At 35.9% G+C, this 26882-nt stretch overlaps 1 protein-coding gene across 3 annotated transcripts in view; it reads right to left on the bottom strand.

Annotated features, from left to right (window-relative positions):
- Window positions 1-26882, bottom strand: part of LOC131686689 (uncharacterized) — a 209890-nt gene that overhangs the window by 165616 nt on the left and 17392 nt on the right. For 2 of the 3 annotated variants that reach the window (XM_058970573.1, XM_058970574.1), the window contains exon 1: window positions 4176-4865. The exons of the other annotated variant lie outside the window; for it this stretch is intronic. The gene's annotated coding sequence lies outside the window, so the exon portion shown is untranslated. Of the gene's footprint in view, window positions 1-4175; window positions 4866-26882 lie in introns of those variants that run through there. 3 annotated transcript variants of the gene reach the window in all.

The following is a 26882-nucleotide window of genomic DNA, read 5'->3' as shown; positions in this document are numbered from 1 at the left end:
GCTAATAGCTGGAACTGTTTTAAATCTTTATGGGGCAATCTCAACCTTATACAATTGAAAACACTTGTAGATTGTGTGGTAAAAACCCGGACCCGTGAAAAATTAAACTTTGGACAATATAGTTTCATTTCATATGTAGAACAAGCTTTATAGTTTTATTTTGCTTTAATGTAACTTTCCCAAAGCACCTATATAAAGATAGCGAAGGCAATGGTTTTAATCATATACTGAAGCAATAGACATGCAAGAAACGAAAATAATTTTATGTTTAAACTTATTTGCGTATTTTGCGACGGCAGTCTATTCATTCATAGATAGGTTTTGTAGTGTGTGTGTGTAGAATCAAGTAGGACAGGCTAAGTGTGTAAACCATGTGGAATCAATAAACGCAAATAATAAACCTTCGTTGCGCTTTCCATCGATTCGCGCAAATTTGTTGCTAATGCCGTTTTAGATGGCAATACACTGGTGCAGTGGAGAAAGCTTTCGAACGGATAAATCGATTATCACATCAGGAACGTTAGTTTAGTTGAATATCCACTGCACAAAATGCAACATGCATATCAGAATGGGAAATCCACGATCACTCACGATGTTGTTTACAACATTGAGAAAGCCGTCTCGCTCAAGCAATCTAGCTTGGGTGTATTCCTAAATATTGAGGGTGCTTTTGACAATGTGTCCTTCCAGTCTATTCTGGAAGCGACGCGCGGTCATGGGATACCTGCATGTATCTCGGGTTGGATAAACGCAATGCTTAGTAACCGCATACTTTGCTCGTCACTGCGACAGGCTGAGATACGGAAGTTGAGTATTTGCGGTTGTCCTCAGGGCGGCGTTCTGTCACCTTTGTTATGGAACTTAGTAGCTGACGGCTTGTTGAAGAAACTCAATGAGCTTGGATTTCCAACCTACGGGTTTGCTGACGATTACCAAATACTAATTACTGGATTTGTCAAATACGTTGAAGTTATATTGGATTTCAAACTGAATTGGTCTGCTCACATTGAGTTCAGAGTCAAGAAAGCGTGCATGGCCTTCGGGTAGTGCAGACGAACTTTTGGAAAGACCTGGGGTCTCAAACCTAAATACATCTATTGGATTTACACGACAATTGTACGTCCAATACTGTCATACGGATGCCTTGTGTGGTGGCAGTGGGGAGAGGTGATGACAGTCCAGTCAAAGCTAAACCATCTGCAAAGAATGGCGCTCATGGCGTTGACTGGTGCTTTCACCACGACTCCGACTGCTGCTCTTGAGGCACTTCTAAATATCAAACCATTACACATACACCTCAAACAAGAAGCACTATCATGTGCATACAGACTGCAGGTTACTGGGCTTTTTAACAGTAACCATGTTGATCTTGCTACCAGTCATACACTATTGTGGTCACAAGTGGATACACGGGGTGTAGATATTCTTGCTCCCAGCGATATTACACTCACATGTAGTTTTCCTTACAGGACATTCCATGTAAAGTTTCCCTCTCGAGAGAAGTGGTTGTCTGGCTACATGGAAAGACAACAACAAACGCAAGTGGTCTGTTACACTGACGGTTCTCTGATGGAGGGACGTGCTGGTGCTGGTGTCTACTGCCTTGAAATGAGATTGGAACAATCTCACTCACTAGATAGATACTGTACTGTATTCCAAGCAGAAATCTTTGCGATTATGTGCGGGGTACAATCGGCCCTTCAACTGAGTTTGTCCGGCAGAGTTATAAACTTCTGCTCCGATAGTCAGGCTGCAATCAAGGTCCTTAGCTCAGGCAAATCCCGGTCTAAGCAAGTGATCGCGTGCGAAACCCAAATCGAAGAACTAAGCATTGTCAACACTATCTACCTTGTCTGGGTGCCCGGACATTGTGGTATTACTGGAAATGAAGGGGCTGAAAAATAGGCCAGGGCAGGTTCAGCGATTGACTTCGTTGGTCCTGAGCCCGCGCTGCCAATTTCGACAAGTTGGATAAGGGAAAAAATACGGTCATGGGCTTCCTCCAAGCACCGCAATTATTGGAGAAATCTACAAACGTGTCGCTAAACAAAGGCGTTTCTAGAACAACCGTTCCCAGTGATTTCGAAAAATCTCCTACATTTTTCGAAGCTCCACTGCGGCATGCTGACCAGGGCTTTAACCGGCCACTACAAACTCCATTATCACATGGCAACTATTCAGCGCGCTGAGTCCTTTTCATGTGATCTTTGTGAATCCGATTACGGAACCTCATATCATCTGATATGCAACTGTCCAGCGGTAGCGCAATTGCGATTTCGAGTCTTCGGCCGTCCTTATATAGACGAAACCATGTTTGGACGACTGAAACTCAGAGACATACTAAAGTTTCTTATCCAACGTGGTAAAGAGCTTTAGGCTTATTCGCAGGCAAGTTGCACTACTTGTGAGTTTAACTTACCTGTTGTTTATTTTTGTTTTTGTGCTGTTATTTTTTCCACCCTTCCAATTCTACTTCCCCACACCTCCTTGTCCTTTCCGTCCGCACAGGAAATGATGAAAACACACGACAAGGCACAAATCCCCGACTACATACGGGAAATGTGCCATTTAAGCCAATATATTCTGATTCCTGATTCCTGAAACCTACCAGATCCTTACAAATGTGTAAAATTTACAGCGTAGGGAATGGCTTTGAATAGCGTTGCATATTATACTTTGCAAATGTGAGTTTATTTTGGTAATATTCCAATCAACCAGCGCCGAATATATACCCTTACTAGTTTCAGAAAGAATGAATGAGGGCATATTTACTCATATACTCATATGTTCCTTGAAGTTCACTATCAGGTCATCATAAATCTCCGAGTCAAAGCCTTGCCAGAGGTGGTAGCCTTAAACGACTCTTATTTTCACGAAGTTTCTAACTTTAAAACAAATTTTAGAGCTTTTTTGTGTTCGACAGTATTGCAGAACAATGCAATCCAAGTAACTTAGAGGAAAATGAAATATTTTCATGTCTTAAAGTTTTCATTCTATATTGTCCGGAAGCTCAGAATGTCCTCCTAAAAATTGTTAGCATATAACTTTCGAATTTTCGATTGCCCAAAAATGTTGTCTACGAAACACTTTCAGTGCGTTATATGAAAAGAGTCGAGATAAACAACGTACCTATTTTTATCACAAATTAAACCATGAAAAGTGCCGCAATGGCGTACAATTTTCTAATTTACATAGCGTATGCAACCCACACAAAAAATGTATACGCAAATTTAATTTTTGAAAAGCCTATGAATGCGGCTGAAAAACCGCATTAACATACTTACAGGAAAAATGGCATAAGAAATGAATTCTTAGAGTCAGCGGCTACAACAAAAAACACGAAAAAACCGCAATATGGTGAAGACCCGATTTCATTAGCCGTTTTCATTTCATTAGCCGTTTTTGTCAACCTCACATGAAAATTCATATGATGGGCTCGATAAGAGGAACTAAGTAAAATTCGAATAAATGCTTGCTTGAGTATATTCTCCTATCTTAAAGATGCAAAAATAAAAAATATATTTTTTTAAATTTTGTGCTGAAAGACCCCCTTTAGGGAAATTTGTACTAAATAATCAGAAAGAGCTATGAGGCTATGTCTAGGGACTAAAGAAGAATATTTATAAGACTTAGGTTAATTAAAAAGAAAGAAGACAATTATGCCGATTTTATCAATGTTCCCATTATGTCAGCCTAAAATACACCAATGGGTTGATTATAACGAGTCTACACTGTAGGTATTTTGAAACAGGGCAATTGAAAAAATTGCATACTTCAGTGTATATAGACGTGGATATGTATACAGTTCATATATGAACCACCTTTGACAAAAGGTAAAACTTGAATTGAACTTAAAACATTTATGCTTTGGAAATTTTGGAGGATACTATCCCCTTCAGGAATATGGCTTTAACCGTGGTAAAATTAATTACATCACACACAGCATGCCACGTTCAACGGTTTCATTATTGATTAAATTAGCAAAGCATTCTCTCTTTTATAGCATTAAATACTTCTTCTTTTACACGACGGCAATGTGGTGCCACTTTCGGCGGTTGATGTAGCATGTTGGAAAAGAACCTCGACTTGCTAACAAAACATACGAGCCCGGAAAGCTTGTGATGAAGAATGATTTCCTTTATTATCTGTTTTATTCCTCGAAAATAGAACCTTACCGTAAATACAATTCAGCATTACATCACTTGTCCAGAAGAGACGATTCTGTTTTCTGGCTGTTCAACAAGACTTTTTTCTTGGTGATTTCATTGGACGGTTTCTTTTTTCTCTCTCCGATAGCACGGCGAACGAACATAACTGATATGAGCATGAAATAAATTGCACTTTTTTCTTGCGTCTCACACCGCACACGCTACTCGTCTTAGCTTGGGTTTAATTTATCAAGATCTCCGTTTCACACACTCACAGGTTTGCCACACACCCCCAACAGACATCGGATACTTCCCCGCGTTATAGATGGACGTCTGTTGAGTTCAACTTCCTGTTTTATGTAGAGATTGATTTCGTGCTCGATTTAAAGTACACGTTTTATTAAATTGAATCCTTATATTTTGATGTGTTTTGTTCACAAATCAACGTCACTGACACCAAACGAGGGAAATTGTACAGCTTCTATATCCTGGTTACAACACTCTTCTCTTGCAGCGAGACATATATAAAAACCGGAAGCGGTTGCGACGAATTCTATGGTGAAAAACTGTTCATCTTTATTTTCGTTCAAAGCAGACAACAAGCACTGTGAAATTATGTTGCATCAAACAATAGAGCAGGCGTCAGGCAAGCAAACAAGCGAACAGCAAAAATAAACCGATCCACCAGACACAACAGTACATGTAAGCTGACCGAAGGCCCCAACACGACTCACACAGGCTTGTCCTGGCATCGAATGTATACAGTCGGTGGAAACTCGCTATGTAGACAACGACTGATGATGGTTCTCTGGAGCATAACACAGAGTGAGAGGGAGAGTATGTTGTACGCGTTCTCCCACCGAGCAAGGGGACCATAATGGAAATTGAATCAAAGCAGAGTAGCTATCATCCTAGCAGGAAATTTTGACTTATGAATATTTGAAAAAGATATGTGTTCTCATAGTGAACTAAAAATTAACCATGTCAAATGAGTTAAAGTTCTGAATACAACGACAATACAGCAGACATTCGCGCATTGAGAGATTTAAAATGGATTGTAAAAAGTTACATAGATTTCATTTAGATTGTTTATTGTTCCACCATGATAATCGGGTTTGGTCCAAGTGATGTTGCTTATGATTTGCTTATATGACTGAATCGGTCATCCGTCCGTCATATTGACGTTCTAATGTCAATGGTCTAACGCTACTTAGTAAGTAGTACTTACTTTATCCGATACTAATAAGGTTATAACCTCTAATGGAACCAGGTGCTAATTTTCCCCAACATTGAATAGTTCTATCATCTCAAATATATGTTCAAATGTAAGTAACCAGTGCAAAATATGCCAAACTAATATTTTGAAACTAATCACGTATGGGAGCAGACCTGGTGCCGCTACAGACTAATTTCTTTTTGAAATGTTTTACAGAAATCAGGTGGTTAGGGTATCTTCAAAAGCTAAACACGTCAGATAAACTTAATAAAGCCCAATATGGATCTGTCGGTATCCTCAGTAAAGTCGTAGAAGAGCTAAGGGAAAACTAACTTGCAGTGTCGGTAATATCATGAGTTCGACGAATTTGAATCGGAACAGCACGTTATCAATATGATGTCGAGTTCGTTTGTCGGACGAGTGTCGTGCTTTCTTACTGGGAATCACGAGAGTATTTCTCTCTCTCTATCTCCCAATCTCGATTCTCCTTTATAGCAACTAACTTGTCACAAAAGAGGGTGGTTAGCGCTTTGGGTGAAAATCAGCCCGGGGACAACTTGACAGCTCCCATATATTGAACTCATAAGCAAATTTTGTGGTGATTTGGTGATGTCATGGCGGCTCGAATAGAACAAAATTTAAAAAAGGCGCATCCCATCTATTGTTTTCTATATCTGTAAAAAATGAACAATTTAAGCATTTCTATCACCAAATTTATTTCGCTTTTCAAATTAGAATTAGAATTCTGGTGAAAGCGCACAAATTTTGCTAACTGTGTAGAAAATCCTACATATTTCGTTTAGATTCCCAAACAACATTCTAGAATTCTTGACGTTCTTAATTAATTTGAAACAAGATGTCATATGTTCACGAATTGTTAGGCTTTATGATTTACTTTCATTGGCCAAAATGATTTTCATTCATATTTCTCGGGCAAAAAGCACAAATGATTTACCGATTACACACCTCACACAACAATAAAACCAAAAAAACAACGACTTCCAGTTAAATTTATAATAAGATTTATGTACCTTGCTGACAGTTTCCAGTTAGGGATAAATTTATTCTCTAATAATTGTTTTCTTTATCCACATTTTGGAATACGCTTTTTCTAAATGTTGTTCTTGCTGCATTGACGGCGTTCATAATACACGTAACGAAACACGCTTTTCTCTTGAAACTATTTCGTTTCGTTGTTCGTGGTACTCGTACGGAGAAGGCATACTAGCGCCACCATCAAATTAGTGGTACATATATGAAACAAGCACTATCTGTCAAGTTGTCCCCGGGCTGGTGAAAATATACCGTTGAACAGCACTGTATTCTCACATTACCGCCATGCATCATTCATAACAAAAACATAGCAACTTCCCATGCCGAGTGGAACAAGATGGAAAATGAATTCGAGAGTTATGAGTTGTAAACTGAGAGGAAAAACTGTTGTATACAACATAAATAAGTTGTAGACATCTCTCGTCGCTGGAGATTGAAGATGTAAAGTAGTTGTAATCGAATAATTAAAAGATGGCTTTTCACAGAGAAAGCTGCAAATCTCTGAGGTGTTGGGGAAATAACTTTAAGAATAGTCTTATTTAAGATTATATTAATCGCCAGATTAACACCGAAATCGCATAATACTTCCACATCGAAGTGGTTGGTTCAAGTGAAAAAAGATCGCGTCACCTTCAACATTTTTGGAAAAAAAATCGAGTTAATAGGTCATTTTGCAGTAAGCATCCTTATACATTTACCAACCAAAAAAAATATGAGTATGGCAACTTCCCATTTCACCTGTTTATCTTCCTCCACCTCTAATGAGCAGTTGGTCGATGCCGCCGCACGTATAAAAAAATCTGCCAAGCGAGGAAATGCACCTGCTCTGTTCGATTGTGAACGGACCCATCTCTACGCTGCACTGTCGCATTATAACCAGGGTCTACAATGAAATGATATACAATTATATATTCGTGGCTACGTACAGAACGGAGCACTAAAGGAATGCGGTTGGAAGTAAAAAATCTCCTGCTCAAACTGCAGGTGTTTTGAAATTTGAACGACTTTATTGAAATCAATGGTTTCCGAAATTCAGAAACGTGATCTATTTATCATAAGCTTCAACAGAAATTAAGGCACGAACGGGATTCGAGTATGTTATAACTTGTGATGCACTGGTTAAACATCACTCGGGACAAGTCAGTTGCTGTAGGCATTCACATGTGTCGTGTGAGCTGTTTGGATTTTTTGTGTCTAACTAGTGTTAATTTGAGTACTAGTTTAGATACATCGTCTAACTAAACACCCAGTTGGTGCTAGTTACTGATGAGATGAATTCGAAACACAAAAATCAAACTTAAGTTAAGCTAGATCTTATGCCCTTAATGCGCAAATTGGTTTAATCCAATAAACCACCCTCTTGCGAGTTAATATTGCTGAATTATACCATGGTAAACCTCAATGTGTTTCAATGTTTTAATAATGTTTATTTTAGGTTGGACGTATTTTTGGATATACCTATAACATGACCGAGTACAAGTCGTTACCCAGTTAACGAACATGAATCGGAAGAGTAACCAATTCGTATCGGAACATGCGTAACCCAAAAATTGCAATTTTGAGAATTTTGACCACTGTGCTGATTGTTTAAAAATTAATTGGCATGATTAAATTTTAAATCAAAAAATACTTCACTCCCGGAAGTCGCGCAAATGGCTTACTGAACGATCAGCCGCAGCTGCTGTAAGAGGATTTCGCTAGATTTTTAGAGCAGCGTACAGTCAGTGCACTAGCGCGACTGCCGGAAGGTTAATGCAATATACAACAATCATATCTGTTTTCGATAAAAAACATCTTTAATTAGCTGAAACTGCGAAACTCGAAATATTTTCAAATGATATTGGATAGTATAATGCTATCATTCGCGTATAGAATTCGTAAGAGGGCGCATTCCATCGAAACTTAAAAAATAAGATCAAGAGTCAAATAACTTTTTTAATTGCGGAACTTTGTCTTCAGTACACTAGTATGTACTAAAATATTAGTACATACTATTTTTCTTTTCACGTTTCAGCCTTTGTGCACCTTTTGCCTTGATCTCAATAGCTGTGCAGCTATTGTTCTCCGATACCAATTTGCGACTTACAATAGCAACCTTACCCACAGTAACTTTATCGTTTCGGACAACCTCAGTTCAATAGATGCTCTTTGTTCGGTGAAACCTGGAAAACACATTCTGCTTCTTCCGGCATATTGCACGTCGAGAGCGGTTAATGCGCGTATGGCGATGGTTATCACGACATAGACCATGTTGTCTTGACGCGCGCCGAATGTTGTGATGCCAGGTCTCAAGTTATGAATTCTCTTTGGACCTGAAGAAGATCACCCGACGTTCTGATTCGCCCTTCTCTCTTTTTCTTATTATCTCCCATCTTTCGTCTTTCTTGCTGGACTGGGCAACAGAGTTGGTTTGGAGCAAATTTAAGACGGCATAATACAGCTCCTTCGTATAAGACAACCAGCTAGGGTACTACCACAGCAATATCACGCTATCAATTTGGTCAATTTGGCCTTACCTCTGTATCTGAATGACTGTCACTGGGAATCTGAAGCGGCAAATGGTGAGCAACGTATCATTCGTTTCATTGATCTTTTATTTGCCATGAATCTGCGAGTATGATACTTTTGATTTGCCTGTCATTGTTGTTTGCCGTTGCTTCTCCGCATCGATCATATCTTTCCCAAGCTTTCTCTTTTGTTAATATCACTTTGATCATTACTATGCTTAAATTCAAAAATGTTCTTGTTCCAAATAAAAAGCAATAACAATGTCGCAAAAAAATGTTTCCTCAGTGTTTGAAGAAGTCGGTAATGTTTCCTGTCTTGAATTTTTCCCAGGTAGATCAACAACCACAAATTTAGCACAAATCACGTCACATTCCATTAAAAGTATAAAAGGTTAAGCACAAGTCGATACCCTCTGTACTGATCTCAAAGCAGTCTTCGACACTGTTGATCACTCCCTTCTACTGGCGAAGATAAAAAGGTACCATGTCTCGCATAACTTCATTGAATGACTGAGGTCATACCTTGCTGACCGATCTCTGCCTGTCAAGCTGGGAAATAGCGAATTCTGCAGCATTATCAATCTATTCGGTGTGCCTCAAGGTAGTAACCTACATTGAACTTCAGCGGCCTCTACATGAATTTTGTGATTGGTGTACGTTAAATCGGTTAATTCTCAGTGCTCTGTGATTTCTTTCGCTCTTAAGAAAAATATAATTCTGTGGGCACTATCTCTGAAGAAACACTTGAAGTCTAGTGTTGGATTCTAAATTGTCTTTCAGAGATCCGAGTACTTCTCTCTCTCTCTCTCTCTCTCTCTCTCTCTCTCTCTCTCTCTCTCTCTCTACAAGCGAGATTCCTCGTTGAGCCCTTTGGTCTCTGCCATGGCGCAATCCAATGGAGTTGCCACCTTATATTGATCGCTGTCGTTTGCTGGACATGGACATTATTACTAAAAGATGAGACATATCCAAAGCCGTGTTCATAGGAAAACTACTGCCCTACATATACTATGGCAGATTAATGTAAATGTCCACCCTAGAAGTTTATGGTCATGGGACATTTTTAGACTTATGTTACGTTACGAATTTAGGATTAGGCTTAGAGGACTAATTTAGTATATAAGATGAGATTAATGCTTTTTTAAATTGTCCTGTGAACATTTAAGTTAAATGTAATGTAATGTGCCATCGTTATTTTGTTAATCGTGTATATGAAGGATTCCACGAGAAACCGGCCTACCGCAAAATATGACCATCGTCGATTCGAACGAAACTTTGCAGTTGTATTCGGTTTATCAAAAGGTCATAGACGTGCATTATTTTAAAAAAAGTTCGATTACTGTATTTAATACAGCAAAACTCTCTGAGATCGAGTTACAGGAGTGAAAACTTCTGTACAAAAAATACACACTGAAAAAAATGTTGTCATTTTTCACAAAAACAAAAATTTATGTTGAAAATAAAAATTGCAAATAGAACCCATTTTTTTAATTTTTTCATGTATTGGTGACAAAAACCTAAACAGAAAAAAAATTTAATGTGATTGAATGATGGAGAACTTATCGGTAAAAAAAATTCTAACGATAACTTTATACATGTTTTTAAATTTCATACTAATTAAAATACAAAACTGAAATCTTATTACAGAATATAATTCTAAGTACCATTTTAAATCAAAATGCATTTAACAAAAATCTTCCACAATGCGAATACATTTTAGAAAATTTTTGTTATGAGCATTTTAATTTGAAATGGCATTTAGAATCATATTCAGGAAGATAATTATATTATTGACCGCAAATAGTATGAATTATAAAAATATGTCAAAAGTTGTAGTTAGGAAAACTTTTTTTTAAAGTTTCTTCATGATCCAAATACACTGAAAAAGTTTCTTTTGCGTCCATAAAACGATAAACATTAGACTGTTGACATTTTAAAATGGGAAAACGCGAATAATTTTTAAAAAGGGTATACTTACACGAATAAATTGATTTGTTGGAGCAAAATTCCAAAAACTCCGACAACTGTCGCATTTTGAAAGATTTTTGTTAAATTCATTTTGATTTAAAATGATACTTAATTTTATTCTGAAATAAAATTACAGTTTTTTATGTCAATCAGTATGGAATTTAAAAACGCTTTTAATCCACCTAACAGTGTGATGAGACATTTCTTACAACTCTTATCACTCTCTTCGGATATTATATCGTTTGAGAACATTTAGAACGTGATGCTTCGCGATGTTTTTGATAACACATATTACATGGGATAGTGGCAGGACTCAGAGAATCGCTCAAATCAGCATAGGACAACATCAGTGCTAGAAATCTCAAACCAAATCAATGGGAAAGCGAAAAAATGGCCCATAAAATAAAATATCTAAATTGTGGTGGGAAAACTGAATTTATATATTGTACTGAGCCAAAAAAATCGAATTTTTTTTGAATCGATTTGAAGTTTATACTTTACTCAAATTTCCAACGCGACTGAGAACTAAGAAAATTTAATGAAATCGCAGCTCCTGATATCACGCTATCTCTGAAGTGCATGCGTGCATAGTTCCAAATTTTACTTCGACATCGACTTTTTCTAAAGGTGACTTCCCAGTAGTATCCTTGATTTGAATTATTATCGCTTATCCTAATGCCAAAGAACAAACCTCTCGAAAACGAACCGTTTGGGAAAATCATCATCATTACTGGCATTTTCATTTTCACAAAACTTTTCGATAACCTTCCGTCACTTGCGTTAATGCACTGGGTGCACAGTGCTCTGAAAATCTAGCGAAATCGTCTTAGGGCACCAGCGGGTCTAATTCAGAGCTATCTGCGCGGCGAGTTAAATCTGTAAAGAATACTAAAAATTAATTTCTATTCCATAATTTTCAGTTCAGCAATTCGAGAGATCGTGCTCACCGTAAGCCATGAAAAATAGACTACGTTGTGAAGCGCTGGTCACTATTTATTAAAAAATCACGGTTAAATAAAAAATAAATCTATTTAAAAATTTCAAATAGTTTATAATTTTCACAAACTTATTAGGAAAAATTGCTTTCGTAATATTGTGTAGGAAAAAGCTGAAAATTTCAGTATTTTCTCTATCTGCAACATATAAACCGTTAAGTATACCGATTAATTGGTATACGAATTGGAATAGGTTCGCCAAATTTGGGAAGAACCCCTTGAAAACTACCTAAAAATTGTTGTAGTTCGATGCAATAAAAAAATCCCCAAAAGTGAAATATACCTATTAATGTGAAACACAGTGAATAATACATGCAATAAAGACCCATTTTTATCAGTCTCATGGTGTATTTTAGGCTGACAAAATGGGGACATTGACTAAATCGGGCAATTTTTTTTCTTTATAATAAACTGAAGCTGTTAAAATATTCTTCCCGTCCCTTGATGTAGTCTGATAACTATGTCTGATTATGATGAACTTTTTACTTTACATATATCCATAAGGAAAACGTGCTCAAGAAAGGATTTACTCGAATTCTGTCTTGTTCGTCTGCTAGAGCCCATCAAACAGATGTTCATATTTGGCTGATAAAATCGGGGTTTTAATGTATTATAATAGATATTCAGCATTCGAAGACGTTTCTTGTGAACGAGTGTAGAACGACTTTTTTTTACTTACTGGAAGTCAGCGGCGCACAGTGGCGGGTCTTCAAACAAAAGTCGGACAAAACCTCAAATGTTTCCTAATTTGGCTGAAAATCACAATTTAAGCTAATTTTGAGGTGCTGAGCTCATTTTTGATGTCAAAAGTCGTAAAATATTAAATGCATTTTTCCATACAGTGTCATTGAACCTTTCTTATAACTATGATCCCGTTTTCATGATAGATTTTCCGTTACTGTTCACCAATGTCAGCAATATCATAAAAAATGAAGAATACTACTTTAAATCCATTGTATAACATATTGGTTTACTGTAGATTGTCTAACTATTTTAAACAAAACACCATGCGCCTCCATATCAGCAACAAAGCATCAAAATCTTCTTAAAACTTTTTGCGCACCTAGGCGCAGTACGAGACCATGATATTCGAAAAGTAGAGGTAATTTCCCATAGAATGTATACTATGTGACCGTTCCGAAATGATTCCGAAATTTGTTCAGAATACATTAGTGAAAAAAGTATTTTTGATCTGACCACCCCAAACATATTTAAACTAAAAAGTCATAGTTCCAATCAAATTTACCAAATGTATTTTATTCACTAACCAAGTTTTTTCGTTCCTCTACACAATGAAACTAGTTGTGCTAAAATCGAACGAAAATCAAACGAGCAACATGCATTTGAAGTGAACAGAGCAATGGTGGTTTCGGAAATGAAAATCAATAAAAAGTCCGGACTTTGTTACGTTTAACCTCATGTTAAAAATCGTGTTCTTATCCAATGATCATAAAATTTTGAATATACATCATTCAATATATGAGAAATTTAGAAAAAATATAAAATATCAATATTTCAAAAATAAATTTTTGAGGTTTTGGCCAGCCTCCAGCCACTGTGCGGCGTAGCCAGAAATTCGGTTTGGTGGGGGTTTGGTGAAAATCGATCTTACTGTCCAAACGGCATAATTCCTAAACCGTAATTTTTGAAGTTATAAAATTATGCAGAATTAATTTTTCAGAAAATAGTAACAGAGTTCGTGTCTTTAGCGAATTTGTTGAGACTTGTCATGAATATTATTCCGAGAAAATTCACCATAAATACTTCTTGGACGATATACCGTCAAAATTATTTTATTAAATGATGCGCTGTTTAACGTTTGTAAAGCTCATTAAAGATACTAGATACCTCCGAAATTGGCGGTTTCAAAATGATGCTATCTTGACCTTAAATTACTGTTTTTGAACATTTGACCTATACATATAATTGGTCATACAACAAAAATCAAATGCCCATCAAAATCGATCAGGACCTGCTAGAGTCGAATGGAAATCGTCATTTTTCATAATTTTCTCTCTACATTCGGAAAGTGTTATCCTCGTTATTAATCATATTACGTTTTCGTCTCAACTCGACGCATTCCCAAAATAAAAACCTGTTTTAATCCACCTAGTGGTGCAATTGTGCTTTTCTCATTTGTCCAGACTACGATTCCTTGGCTGGTTATGTTCAATACAATGGTGGAAATGAATATTACATGTTCAGTACGATTTGCACATACATACAACGGATCGACAGCCACGATCTTGAGATACTATGTGATACTGAAACATCGCTTGAAACCAGCGGCGGATTATGGAGAAAGATCCGGGAGATCCGGGTCCTGCCGAAAATTTTCAACTTGTTAAGAAATTTTAAACTAGTTTGAATTTTAAAGTAGCAACCCCTCACTGCATATTCTCTCCGGGCCGGTATGATTGACGATTTTTAGAGTGATTGCATAACCTTTCTATATGAGAAAGGCAAAAATGTACCAAAGTCCAAAAAAGTCAATTTTTGTCATGCATTTTAATGTTTCATGCATTTTAAAGTCATTTGGCATCCAAAATACAAATTTGATTTTGAAAAATTTTCATTTCAGTTTATATGGGAATTTGCTGTGTGATTGCACTCTTCAACTCGTAACTCCGGAACCGGAAGTCCAATCAATAGAAAATTCAATAGCAGCCGATGGGAAGGTTGTACCTTTCATTTGAGACTAACTTTGTGCAAATCAGTCTAGCCATCTCTGAGAAACAGAGGTCAAATTTTTTTCCACATATACACATACACGCATACAGACATATGCATACACACAGACATTTTCCGATCTCGACGAACTGAGTCGATTGGCATATGACACTCGGCCCTCCGGATCGGGATTAGATTGACGAATTTTAGAGTGAATGAGAAAGGCAAGAACATTTTTAGCAAATGTTGAAAGTTATGCAATGTTTTGGTGAGCAGTTCTATGTTTCATAGACATTAAATCAATTTTAACTTCGCTTCCTATTAAATAAAGACCCTTATTACAGTACATTTCTACAAAAACGAGCTCAATTTGAAAAGAAATCTGAGGATTATGATTGACTACAGAACTCTGGAATTTTCTATTGGAATGTTTTCAGGCAGGAATTTGATATTGATGCTATTAGACAACTGTGAAATCAAGACCAATAGATCAGTTACATATCAGGACCCCATTCCGACAATTTATCAAAAGTCCTAATGATGTTTACAACAACAGATTATCAATCTACTGATCAGATAATTGTTATTGTAATATTAAATTAAATCCGTCTGCATCAATAAATTTTCAACTTCAATCCATTTTTTTTGTTGTGGTGGGGGGGGGGGGGGGTGTATGGTGTTAAACCCCAAAACCTTCTCTTGGCTACGCCGTTGCTTGGAGTTATTTATTTCGATTTTCATTTTCCGATATGTTTCAGATCGATCCGATGGTCATTAGTTAGAAAAATTGCAGTCAGAAGGTTCGCAGAAATGAACATTTTTGCACTGCAAGTTCCTTCCAGAAAACTTGGAAGTGTTCGGTGATTATTTCTAGCGGTTGTAGACAGAAAAATGAAATACAAAATTCGATTTGTCGTAATAATGTTTGGCTTATTTCAATGGATTATTTCTATATTGAACAATAAATAGGCGACAAAGAGTAAACCACAAACAACAAGGCATAACTTTTTAAGTATTCAAAATAGATATTTAAAGTCTTTAGTAAAGTTATTCGCAAAAGTAAGAGCTACAAATTTGCTGAAGACATCATTTCGATATAATCACTTCCAAGAAAATTTGTGAAAATATCTCACTCATAGGGGGATTAATCAGCAAAAGCACAATACCAAAAGAAAGGGCATATTTCCTCCATTAAATTCTCCGAAGATACTATTGACCTAAAATAAGCCGTTTTGGCGTTAATAATAGATTACATGTTTTTGGTCATATTTCTGGCAATGGGAAATGATAAAAATCTTTCGTCCGCATTTAATGTTAAATATCTCTTTTGATATTAGTCCGATTTCAACAATCTATAGCTTGTTCGAAAGGTATTCGTTAAAGCTGTTTAAAAACATATAAATTGTTAATCTATAATGTCAATTTCGGCAGACAATTCAAAAAACTGCAAAAAACGCCATTTTTACGCATTCAAACATTCATATCTTGGAAACTAAACATCAGAATCAAAAACAAATTAATAGCGTTCATACTGTTTTTTGGTTCTTTCATTTAAAATTGGTTTGGATAAGATCGGTTCAGCCATTGCTGAGAATTTGTCCGTTACATACACACACACAGACACACACACACAGACATTGTCCCAAATCGTCGAGCTGAGTCGATTGGTATATAAGACTCGGCCCTCCGGGCCTCGGAAAAAATCTTGAAAGTTTGAGCGAATTCTATACATTTCTTTTATAAGAAATGTAAAACATGTATAAAGTTATTGTTAACTTTTTTACCGATAAGTTCTCCATCATGCAATCACTAGAGCTTCCATCCCGGGAATTTATTTTCCGGGAATCCCGGGATTTTTGGATTTCCCGGGATTCCCGATTCCCGGGAAATTGTGTTTTCTCATTTCCGGGATTCGGGAATCCCGGAAAAAAAATATTTTTAATTTATTTCAAAAGGCTTAGGTAATGCGAAAGAAATTCTGTAGGAAATATCTTTATCGGCAAACATTTGAAGTGAGCAGTGGATGCAGATGCTTTTCCAACTGATTTGCAGATCTTTGGACTATATATCTTTAGGCTCGCTGAGATGTTTTCATGATTATTTAGGTATATAGTCCAAGCCTTGCTCAAAATACTACTAAAATGTTGATATTTTCATACAAAAATGGATTAATTTGCCGGCCGTTGTACCAAAGCATTTTTTTACAGTAGCGTTAGTGATGTGCACGATATCTCTACAACCGATGAGCCGATTGATCAGATTTTTTTAACAGTTCTTTTAATAGTTAGATCTTGAATGAATGCAATCAAATTAGTAATGGCGGTAATTTCTTAAAAAATCGATGAGTGTTTGTTTCAAAACATGGGATGGTTTGTAGTGATATCATGCTTAACGCAAACGCTATTTATAATAAAGAATGTTTCTAGTACGTCTGCAGAAATATTTGATCGGTTCATCGAATGCATATTTCCTCTAATTTGTTATACCGTAACTGTAATATCTGTAAATTTTTGGATGTTGAAAAGAAAGACATAACGCTGTAGCTGTCCAATATCATGCGCATCCAACCTATTTGAATGTCGCTTTCAAGGATCCAGGTAGGATTTATGAAGAGATAAGATCAAGCAATCCAGATACTCGCCCGTAACAGGAAATTGATGGTAGGCTTCATCCATCGCTGCACAGTTCATCCATTATCTGTTTGATTTTCTCATTTGATCGGAAATAACTCCACAATACCCTGAAGCAGCTTAATCGTTTCATTCAAGATTAGCAAAGAAGGTGCTTTACATTAAATTGATCCATTGTATCAGAACAACGAATTCCAATTTTGGGCAGCAACTCCAGCAGCTGCGTTTAGTATATCGTCCCAATCGTATCCGTGATTACCAAAATTTAGGTTATACATATAGTAAAGAAAAATTAAAAGAAGTTGATGTTGCGTAAACTTATTGACGAGTTATCAAGTGATTGAATAATGTGTAGGACACCAAATCGACTTTTTCTGACAACTGCTTTTAGGACAGATATACATGCAATCAAACGGGTTTGAAAACTTTTCAATTTATTCTTTTTTTCTTAAGAAAATCATTCACCTTTTTATTTTTCTTTTGTATTCCCGGGATTTCCCGGGCAATTTATTATTTATTTCCCGAATCCCGGGAAGCCAAAAAACCGTCGGGAAATGGAAGCTCTAACAATCACATTCAAAATGTTTCCTTTCTGTTTAGGTTTTTGTTGACAAAATATGAAAAATTTAAAAATTGGGTTTATTTGTAATTTAAAATTTTAAAATATTTTTTTGTTTTTGTGACACATTTCTTTCAGTGCATATTTTTTCGTACAGAAGTATTCATTTTCTTTAACTCGTTCTCAGATAGTTTTGTTGTACAAAATACAGTAATCGAATTTTTTTCGAGAATGCTACATGTAGAAACTGTTACTGTTGGGTCAAAATAATCTTATTGACTTTGGAAAATGTTTAGTCTTTCATACCGGTGAAACGTGTAAAGTTTCATCGAAATCTAAGATGGTCGGTCACTATTTTAAAAAATTTCGGACGGATCTTCGTTGAGTCCCTCATATGTCAGAAGATAGTTAGGCTTTTACATGCATTTGAGATACTAATTCAAATGGTCATTCAACATTTCATTTTCATACACCAAACAAGTCAGATGAGTAAAAGAAAAAAGAACCATAAATCTAATATTAGCATATTGAAGCAGGAAAATACATGTTTTTCCCGAAACAGCTTCTATTCAAATAGGTGCCACTCTCCCCGTGGACCTCCCTGAAGCCCCCAGTGTTCTTGATATAGTTTGATTTAAAAAGATCATCAAACACGCTATTGCACTGATCGCCTGATTCACTAATTATACACAGTTTAGAAAGAAAATTTTGCCAATCTTGACAGAGACTATTGTAGTTGACGTACTGTATATTGTCCAGGAGCTGTCAAGTGTTGTGATAGAATCAAACGGATTTTGACAGTAAGGGATGAAGACAAGCAAATAGTTATTCTTAGATTACTTTGTTAACAGAAATCTACAGCTGAACTTCTCTTCCAAATGATAAAAGGGCAATCAAGATTTTGTTCGCTCTTTTATATTGCCAGCATTTGATTCTTGTCGTTTGTGACCGTTCGGCATATTTAAGCAACAGATCAACGCTAAATTGTTTCTTAAAACGTTCGACATCTCACATCATAAAATTACGTTTTATAATTATCAACCATCTAATGTTGAAGAATAAGATCATCTGCAAACATAACTCATCAAAAATATAATTGTAATGAATCACCTATGAAAACCTCAAGGTTTCTCCAAAACCTTTGGTCAAACATGGCATCACAAAATTCAGAAAAAATTAACCTGTTCCTGTGAAATAGCTGAAAGCAGAAAAAATATTACTTATAATCTAGAATCAGGTAGGGGAAAGCGGGGATAGTTGGCGGTGTTCTCAGTTCTCGTTTTATTTATTTTTTTGTTTTGGTAGATCAAAGTATTTGTTGTATTGTACTTGTTTTTATAGAAAAAACGCGATGTGGAAAATCCGCCAACTTACCCCGGGGCTGGGGTAAGTTGACGGATAATAAGCAATAAAATTGCAATTCAATTACTTCAGGGGTCCTACAGGAACGTGCTGGACGTCTTTTCAATAAATATGTATATTAACCAACATTTGCCACTATATTTCTGATTTAATACCACGCCAACTTGCCCCGTGTACATCATCGCCAACATACCCTAACAGCATATTTCATAAAAAAAAGGTTTTTAGAAAATAACTTTTGTTTGTGGATAGGTGTAATATCTATACGGTTACTGAGTTTTTTTCACGCACTATCGAAAAATATAATCATTTATGTAATATATTTAAAATCATCCTAAATAACACAAAATGTTGAAAATTATGAAAATACACTTATTAGGAGAAACCGAGGAGATTTGAAACAGAGGAGAGTTGAAACAGTGTCCATTACTAGCGAAAAGAGGGATTAGGGATAAAACAATAATGCTTTTGTTTTATTTGTATCGTGTCCACAAACCCTCCAGTACACGCCAACTACCTTAAATGAGTGGTTTAGTATTTACGGTAAACACACTATAAAAATGAGCAAAAGTAAGTTTTTGTTATTTTCTTCAAATTGGTAGAAATAGGATATTAAGTGATGTTCGATCATGAAAGTATCACTATTATGTAGTCTAAGAGTTAACATTTATGAATTGTATGCGTTTCTTTCTATCTTTGCGAAGTATAAATTGTAAATTGTGAATCAAGCCTTACTTCTCGACCTAGGAGAGTTGAAATACCTTGTTTCAACTCTCCTCGATGATGCACTTCTAGTCTTACGGTAATGTTGTAATCACGTTAACGTTCTTGAACAAATAATAATAATCAAGATTCTTCTTTCCTAAATTGAAAACCGTGATTAAAGTTCTCAATTTATTAGATCTAGGTCATTTATAACCACGGATAATGCATTTGTTCTAATTGTTTACTATCAGCTTCTAAAGCTTGGAGCGAAGAGACCATAACTCAAAATGAACCTATACTACCGACATGGATACCAAATTACCTATTTTCATAAATCCGTATCACTTGTAGTCATAAATAGTATCACTGGTCATATCAACCATTTTAATGAATGTAGAATGTGCTAGAGAAAGTGGTTGGAAAATAATACGTAACTAAATATATGCAAAATGGGTAACAAATTTCTTGATTTTACAGTTAAAGTTAATAAGTGGTTAGGTATAGTATCTTTCTGTTATTACTATTGGGATAATTGTAGAAATTCCTGCATTTGAAACCAAAATAAAAGATTAATTTTCAAAACAAATGTTAGTTTATTCGTAGATATACACTGTGGAAAATAATGATAAGAATGCATGTCATTTTAAGGAATTATCTTAGTGTAAACGAATAAAAATGACACAATTGTAACATTTGATGATTTAGAAAACGTTTTGATAATATTTAAAATATTTGGTTACTTGTTTCAACTCACATTCATCGTTGTTTCAACTTACCTTGGTATGAGGAGAGTTGAAACAAAGAGAACACTGTTACAAAAATCAATATATTGATGCTTTGTTATTGATTTGTACCAGTTATTTTGATGTAATTTGATAAAGCATTAACAGAAGTAAGAAATATAAAAATAAGCAGTCAACGAATACCAGTTTTGTCGATTTATCTACACAGCCAAAAAATCATGCAACTTTACGTCTTGCCAGATGCACATAAAAGGAGCGTCCCTATTTACATAAATTTACATTTTATTGCATGCAAAAATGTGAGATGTTCGGCTTTCAGGTCATTCAGTCTAAGTTTTACATCAAAAGAGTCACAATATTCAATTTTACATATCATAGCATGTAAAATCCTATTATCGGACAGAAAAATACGTCGCTGCGTTGTTTACGTCAAATGTAATTTTCATTTTTTCTAAGAGTGTAACAAAAGCAAAAAAATGTTTCAACCCTCCTCGGTCTCCCCTATGCTTGCATACACAATATCGCCTACAACTTCTACAAAACAAAATATTATGCTACAGAAACACGTCGGAAATTGAATTTCAGATTTCTTGCGGTACACACCGAGGGACAGCCCCACATGCCTGATAAAAACGACGATAAGGAGACTCCGCCAACTTATCCTAACAGCCAACTAGACCTGAACTCCCCTACACTTGTCTGCTGAATAGAAATGAGAAACAAACGAACCAAAAAGCTTTGTAGTCAAGCGAATAAGTGATTGAGTGTTGTTGGTTCGGGTAAGAACTACGGGTGCAACCGATTATTATTGAAATCGTTCCTCCGCTGTTGTCTGTTGCCATATAAGGAATAATCTATAACCGGCCGAACCGCTACTTGGCCTCTATGGTATGCGTCAATAAAGCGGTTTTTTAAGACGATTGACTTCCTGCTATTTAAATTCTCATATCAGCGAGCTTTGATACCCTGTCAGAAGACTCGCTAAATTCTGACGGGTTTTAAATTGATGCTAAATATCTCATAAATGCCAATGGTTTGCACTAATATGAATAAATATAGGTGTTAATCTGCAGGTTTTGAGAGATTCCTCCAAATCCGTTGATCGATGGAACAAATTCTTCAATCAAAGAGGGAGAAAGAATCTTTGGTACCACAGTTTAGAGAGAATATGATCATTTGATCAATCAGAATTGTTTTCAAAATTTCCTATGTGGGGAAGGGCGATTATCAGTGACAGTTTAGGTTACACGCTACTACAACTTGGATCATTGAGATAAAAAGAAGAGTGACTAAAACCAAAGCTATCTCTCATCTGCATCCATTCGATCACTGTCCTCTGTGTGGTACCATGTTCGATAAGAATGTGAGGGATTTTTTGTTCGATCGAATTCACATCAAACCAATTTGATCTATGTGTGGTGTCGAACCAAATCGAATGAATGACACAAAAATCTATTGTAAACATAAATTATATGGTTCTCGCGATATCGTTTTTTGTCCTTTGCTGAATAGATGTTTCGTATTGGGCACCAACAAATCTTAACAAAATCGAACGGTACATGCTAGTCGACTTGTTTTCGCTGGAAATGAATATGATAGAATAGCAATAAAGGCTGCCTTCGACAATACCATAAAGAGCCAATCAGTCCAGCATATAAAAAACGACGGGTCGCGAAACAATTTTATGGCTATCATATTTCGTTGCCTGTGCTACCAGCAGAAATTGGTGAGAGCCATGTATTGGTACATGAAAAGGAAAATGCTGGTGAAAACTTTACGTTGCGAACAATAAATTTTTTCTTCTTACCACAGAGGAGTTCTTAATAATCAATTAAACTTATTTCATTTCTTCAGAACTTACTTAGCTACAACTAATTTATAAAATATTTTATAAGAAGTCTATTTTTTAAGTGATAGGTAAACCAATCAATCGAAATCGACTTTACATTTACAAAGCACGGATTTGGGAATCTGCGTCAGATGACCTAAGGTTTAAAGATCGCTCGAACATATCGCGAATCACGAAAAATACTGACAAAATGGAAATTGATAAATATTAATACAGAACAAACCATCCTCTACTGTCGAGGCCCGAAAGTGATCTTTTAGGGGGGGGGGGCGTTGGGAAATTGCAAAGTATTTACTAAATAGATCTTGAATTTTTATTTTTTATTTTGATGCTACATGTTTCGACTTTTAAATTTTAATTTTAAAGTCTAAAAAACCATTGATGCTCTTGAAACGTCATTGATTACATTGATGTTGAAACTGCTGGCGAGTGAGACTTTTCATAAACGTATTGGACTCTATACTAGGCTACAAAATTGCAGAATTGATTTGACGTAGGTATTGTATAGTGATTTAATTGTATATGGTTCTTAAAAAGTGTAGCTGAAGCGTTCAATAAAGCCTCGCATATTATTAGATCTATTTATCTTTTTTTTTGTTTCTATTGGCGAGGTTTTAACCTGATGGTTCTTCGCTTTCGTTAGAAGAATCTCTTATGACAAATCTCTAACCCTATGTGCGGGGTTGGGAATCAAATCCAGGTGAGCAGCGTACAAGGCAATCGATTTACCAACTACGCTATGCCTGTCTGCCCTTATTTATTATTGTATTGTAATGTTCAGCAAATCGTCGCTGTTGTGCTATCTTATGACAAACGCCATTTTGGGGTGAACTGAGTTAGATATGTCACATCACTTGTCTAAAAAAAACTCTCCACAAAGTGGTGTTTTCAGAATTTTGACATTCTGTTTGGTTACTGAGATATAGGGAGAAACGTAACGAGAAAATTTTAATTTTTTGTTTCAAATAACTGTTTCTGGTGATTGGCTCAAGTTATCTTGATGTATAAGATGTATTCATGTGTAAAACTATCTGAGAAACACAATGGCATAATAATTTTCGAAACAAAAATAAACGAATTGTGAAAAAAATGCAGTTTAAGCTTTAAACTGGCAATATGCTAATATTTGGCAAAACTTTAACCAAAAATAACTATTTTTTCTAGATTACCTGACTCATTTCCTTCAAAATGCATCTCACCGGTTGTTTATAGATCAAATTAAGCCAAAGATATCAATAAAAGTTAATAATTGATGATTTTTTTCTATGGAAAATTTTCCACGCACGATTAGGATACGCCATACAAATTTTGTCATCATTTGACACGTGTGAGTGCGACTTTTGTTTACATTTATAGTAAAAACTCGCAACATAGTCGACCGATATTCGTAATATTTGAGAGATTAATACAGAATAGATAGAATCATCAATTGTCTTCTTTGACTTGTTTATATTGTTTATAAGTTTCAGGATATTCAATCTCAAACTTTAAAAATCGTTTTTCTCGAAATGTGCTAAATTGCGCTTGTCATAAGATAGCACAACAGCGACGAAATGTGAGTTTGGAGTTTAAAATTAGGTCCAAATCTCGCATAATTATACGTGTTTCCAAAAGTTGGTTTCCTAAATATATGTCTATTGATTGGGAGTCAATTTTTTACTGAACACTATTGAATTACATTTTTCAATATTGAGTTATAGTAATCTTTTATTACACCACATGTGGAATAGATTGATTTCATTTTGTCGACGTATGCTTTAATTATTTCCACAGAGAGTGCCATGCCGTCTGCATATAAAAGCATAATTATGCTTTTAGGGGGGAGGGGGGTGTAAGGATTTGAGCAAGAACAAAAACACTTTTTTTGCGATTTTTTTAGAAGTTTGACAAAAATTATATCGAAAACTCAACATAGGAGTTAGATATTTTTTACATAGAATCTATATGCAGAATTCAAAAAAATCGGTTAAGTAGCTTTTGAACGGCAAATCAAGTGTTTCCAGAGATGTTCAACAAAAAGCCTCGTCACCGAGTCGCTTGTCGATATTCTTGCATGAAAAAATACAGTATATTATTGAAATCTATCTATATCTATCTGTCTTCTATATCTTCCATCTTCTATCTTCTATCTTCTATCTATATATATATAAAAGTCAATGTTTGTATGTATATGATTTATGGACTCCCAAACGGCTTAACCAAATGCCGTGAAAATTTATGCGTAGTAGGCATTTGTTATGGAGCGTGTTTGTGTGCTATTGGCTGACAATTGTCTGCCTGCCAGATGGCGCTTCAGAACAAATTGTGTTTTCCTCATATTTCGTTGAAAGTCGCAGCAACGCACGCTAGGTATTAGCTAGTGATACAATATAATGCACAAAAATTTTGATTAATTCGCTTCACACTAATTTGTAATAAAATCCCAAAAAAGTGTTTTTTCCAAGCTGAAACCATTCTCCACTCCCACCCCTTACTATAAAAAATATGTCATATAAGTACAAAATAAAAATAAGAGGGCCCAAGTGGGAAGCCTGGGGGACACCAGAGGAGACTTGAATTGGTTCAGAAAGTATATTTTCGAAATGGACAATTTGTTCACGTATCGTTAAATATGATTTCGGCCATTCCAGAAGTCTTCCATGCCGATTTTCTGCAGTTTGAATAAAAGTAGTGAAATGTCAACGCGGTCAAATGCATTACTAAAGTCGGTGTATATGGTTTCCACGTGATTGCAATTGCCCTTTGCATTCAATGTAAATGATATGAATTATAGTAAATTTTATGTAGTGAAGCAGCCGGTAAAAAGCCATTCACCATTTTTTCGAATAGTTTGGGTATGCAAGGGTAAGATAATGACTTCCCCCAAAAATGATTCATCGCAAGGTTAGATGGAGGTCTAAATTAAATCGACCCCTCGGTGCAAGATATATCCAGGAAAATCGACCAGGCCTTATGTGTTATTCTTCCGGGTCAAAGACAATTTTTTTAAATCTATTGCAGATACTCGAGTTCTGATTAACGGCTGTGAAAGAAAATTCGCACTAATAGCCTTCGGGTGGTAGTAAATAATTTGAAACAGGCAAATGATATTGCTGGCTACGAACCCTTTACGAAGGAGTACATAGTACATGTACCAGCTAATGCTTCAAACAGTGATCAGTGTACTGGAGTGCAAACGATTGCAGTCAGCATCAGTCACAGCTGACGAAAAGTGGGCATATGTCAACTCGGGCTCTTATCGGGTGACCCTCGGCGGGCCTGCTCTACCTGCTATCTCGCCCTTTGACAATGTTCGTCCCTGTTCGTCTTTTTTCTACCGCGGCTCATGTACTGCACTAATTGCAAACAATTAGAACACACAGCCACCCATTGTAGTAATAAGGCTCGTTGAGGAAATTGCGGTGGGAGCCATGTGGATGATTCCTGTGGAAAAGATGTTGAACAGTATCACTGCTTTAGGGAAAGTTCACATAATCTCACGACATGACCTGCATTCTTACAGTATGAGGAGAAACTTAAGAATTCTCTAAGTGATCGTTTACCGAAATGTTAGATAGCTGCGCCTAAAAGCAAAAGAAAAAGTTAATTAATTGTATATTGCAGCGTAGTATGGAAGCCTTCTGTACGAAGAACGCATCGAATCGCTCCAAAAGCAATTTCTCTTGTACGCTCTTTGTAAACTAAACTGGACGACATTCCCTCTTCCATCGTATAAAGGACGTTGTACACCGCGAATTTACCATGCTTAACGTTACAAACGACATTACTTCACAACGTGTACAATCCACATAATTTCTCTTGCAAATCAAAATGTATGTAGCCATCATCCAAAAACTCGCAAATTATTCCAAGAACAATCTTTTAGGACAAATTATGCTAAAAATAGCCCCGTCAATAGAATGATGTGCTATTATAATGATAAGTATGAAATAATTGACCTCTCCATGTCTAGAAAACAACTTAAATTGCATCGCGAGATAGTGTAACAAACAGAATATACTGCATTCAAGTTATGTGTATCAGTTCTGAAATTGTTTGTGGATTTATCTGTTTAAATGTGATACTTTTCCAACATTTGAAATGCATTGATTCTGTAGTCTTGAATTATACATTGAACCTTGGTTGGATCAAAAACATTCTGGTTATCAAACATATGATCCATCAACACTGTCTTTTTGTACTCATCCGTTTTGCTTTCAGTTTGATCGTATTTCGAAAATTTGAATGTTTGGTGCTAATATGAACTGGCGAGCAAACAATTATTACCGATTGGTACAAAAAACTTCGGGACGGTTGCTAAATTACCCAGGTAACCAATAAGCATGCTGAATGCGTCTTAACGGCTACTTGATATGCACTTAAGTCGTTTCAAATGCTATTTAAAAGTCACTTTTGGCAAAATATGGGGCTACATTATGGTTGTGCCATGACACGCTTTTGTGCATTCAGAATGCTGTCTAATGGCAAAACATTTTTT

Source organism: Topomyia yanbarensis, chromosome 3, assembly GCF_030247195.1.
Source record: "Topomyia yanbarensis strain Yona2022 chromosome 3, ASM3024719v1, whole genome shotgun sequence".
NCBI classification, from domain to species: domain Eukaryota; kingdom Metazoa; phylum Arthropoda; class Insecta; order Diptera; family Culicidae; genus Topomyia; species Topomyia yanbarensis.
Note: the sequence above shows the minus strand (reverse complement) of the source record. Positions and strands in the feature narration are given on the sequence as shown.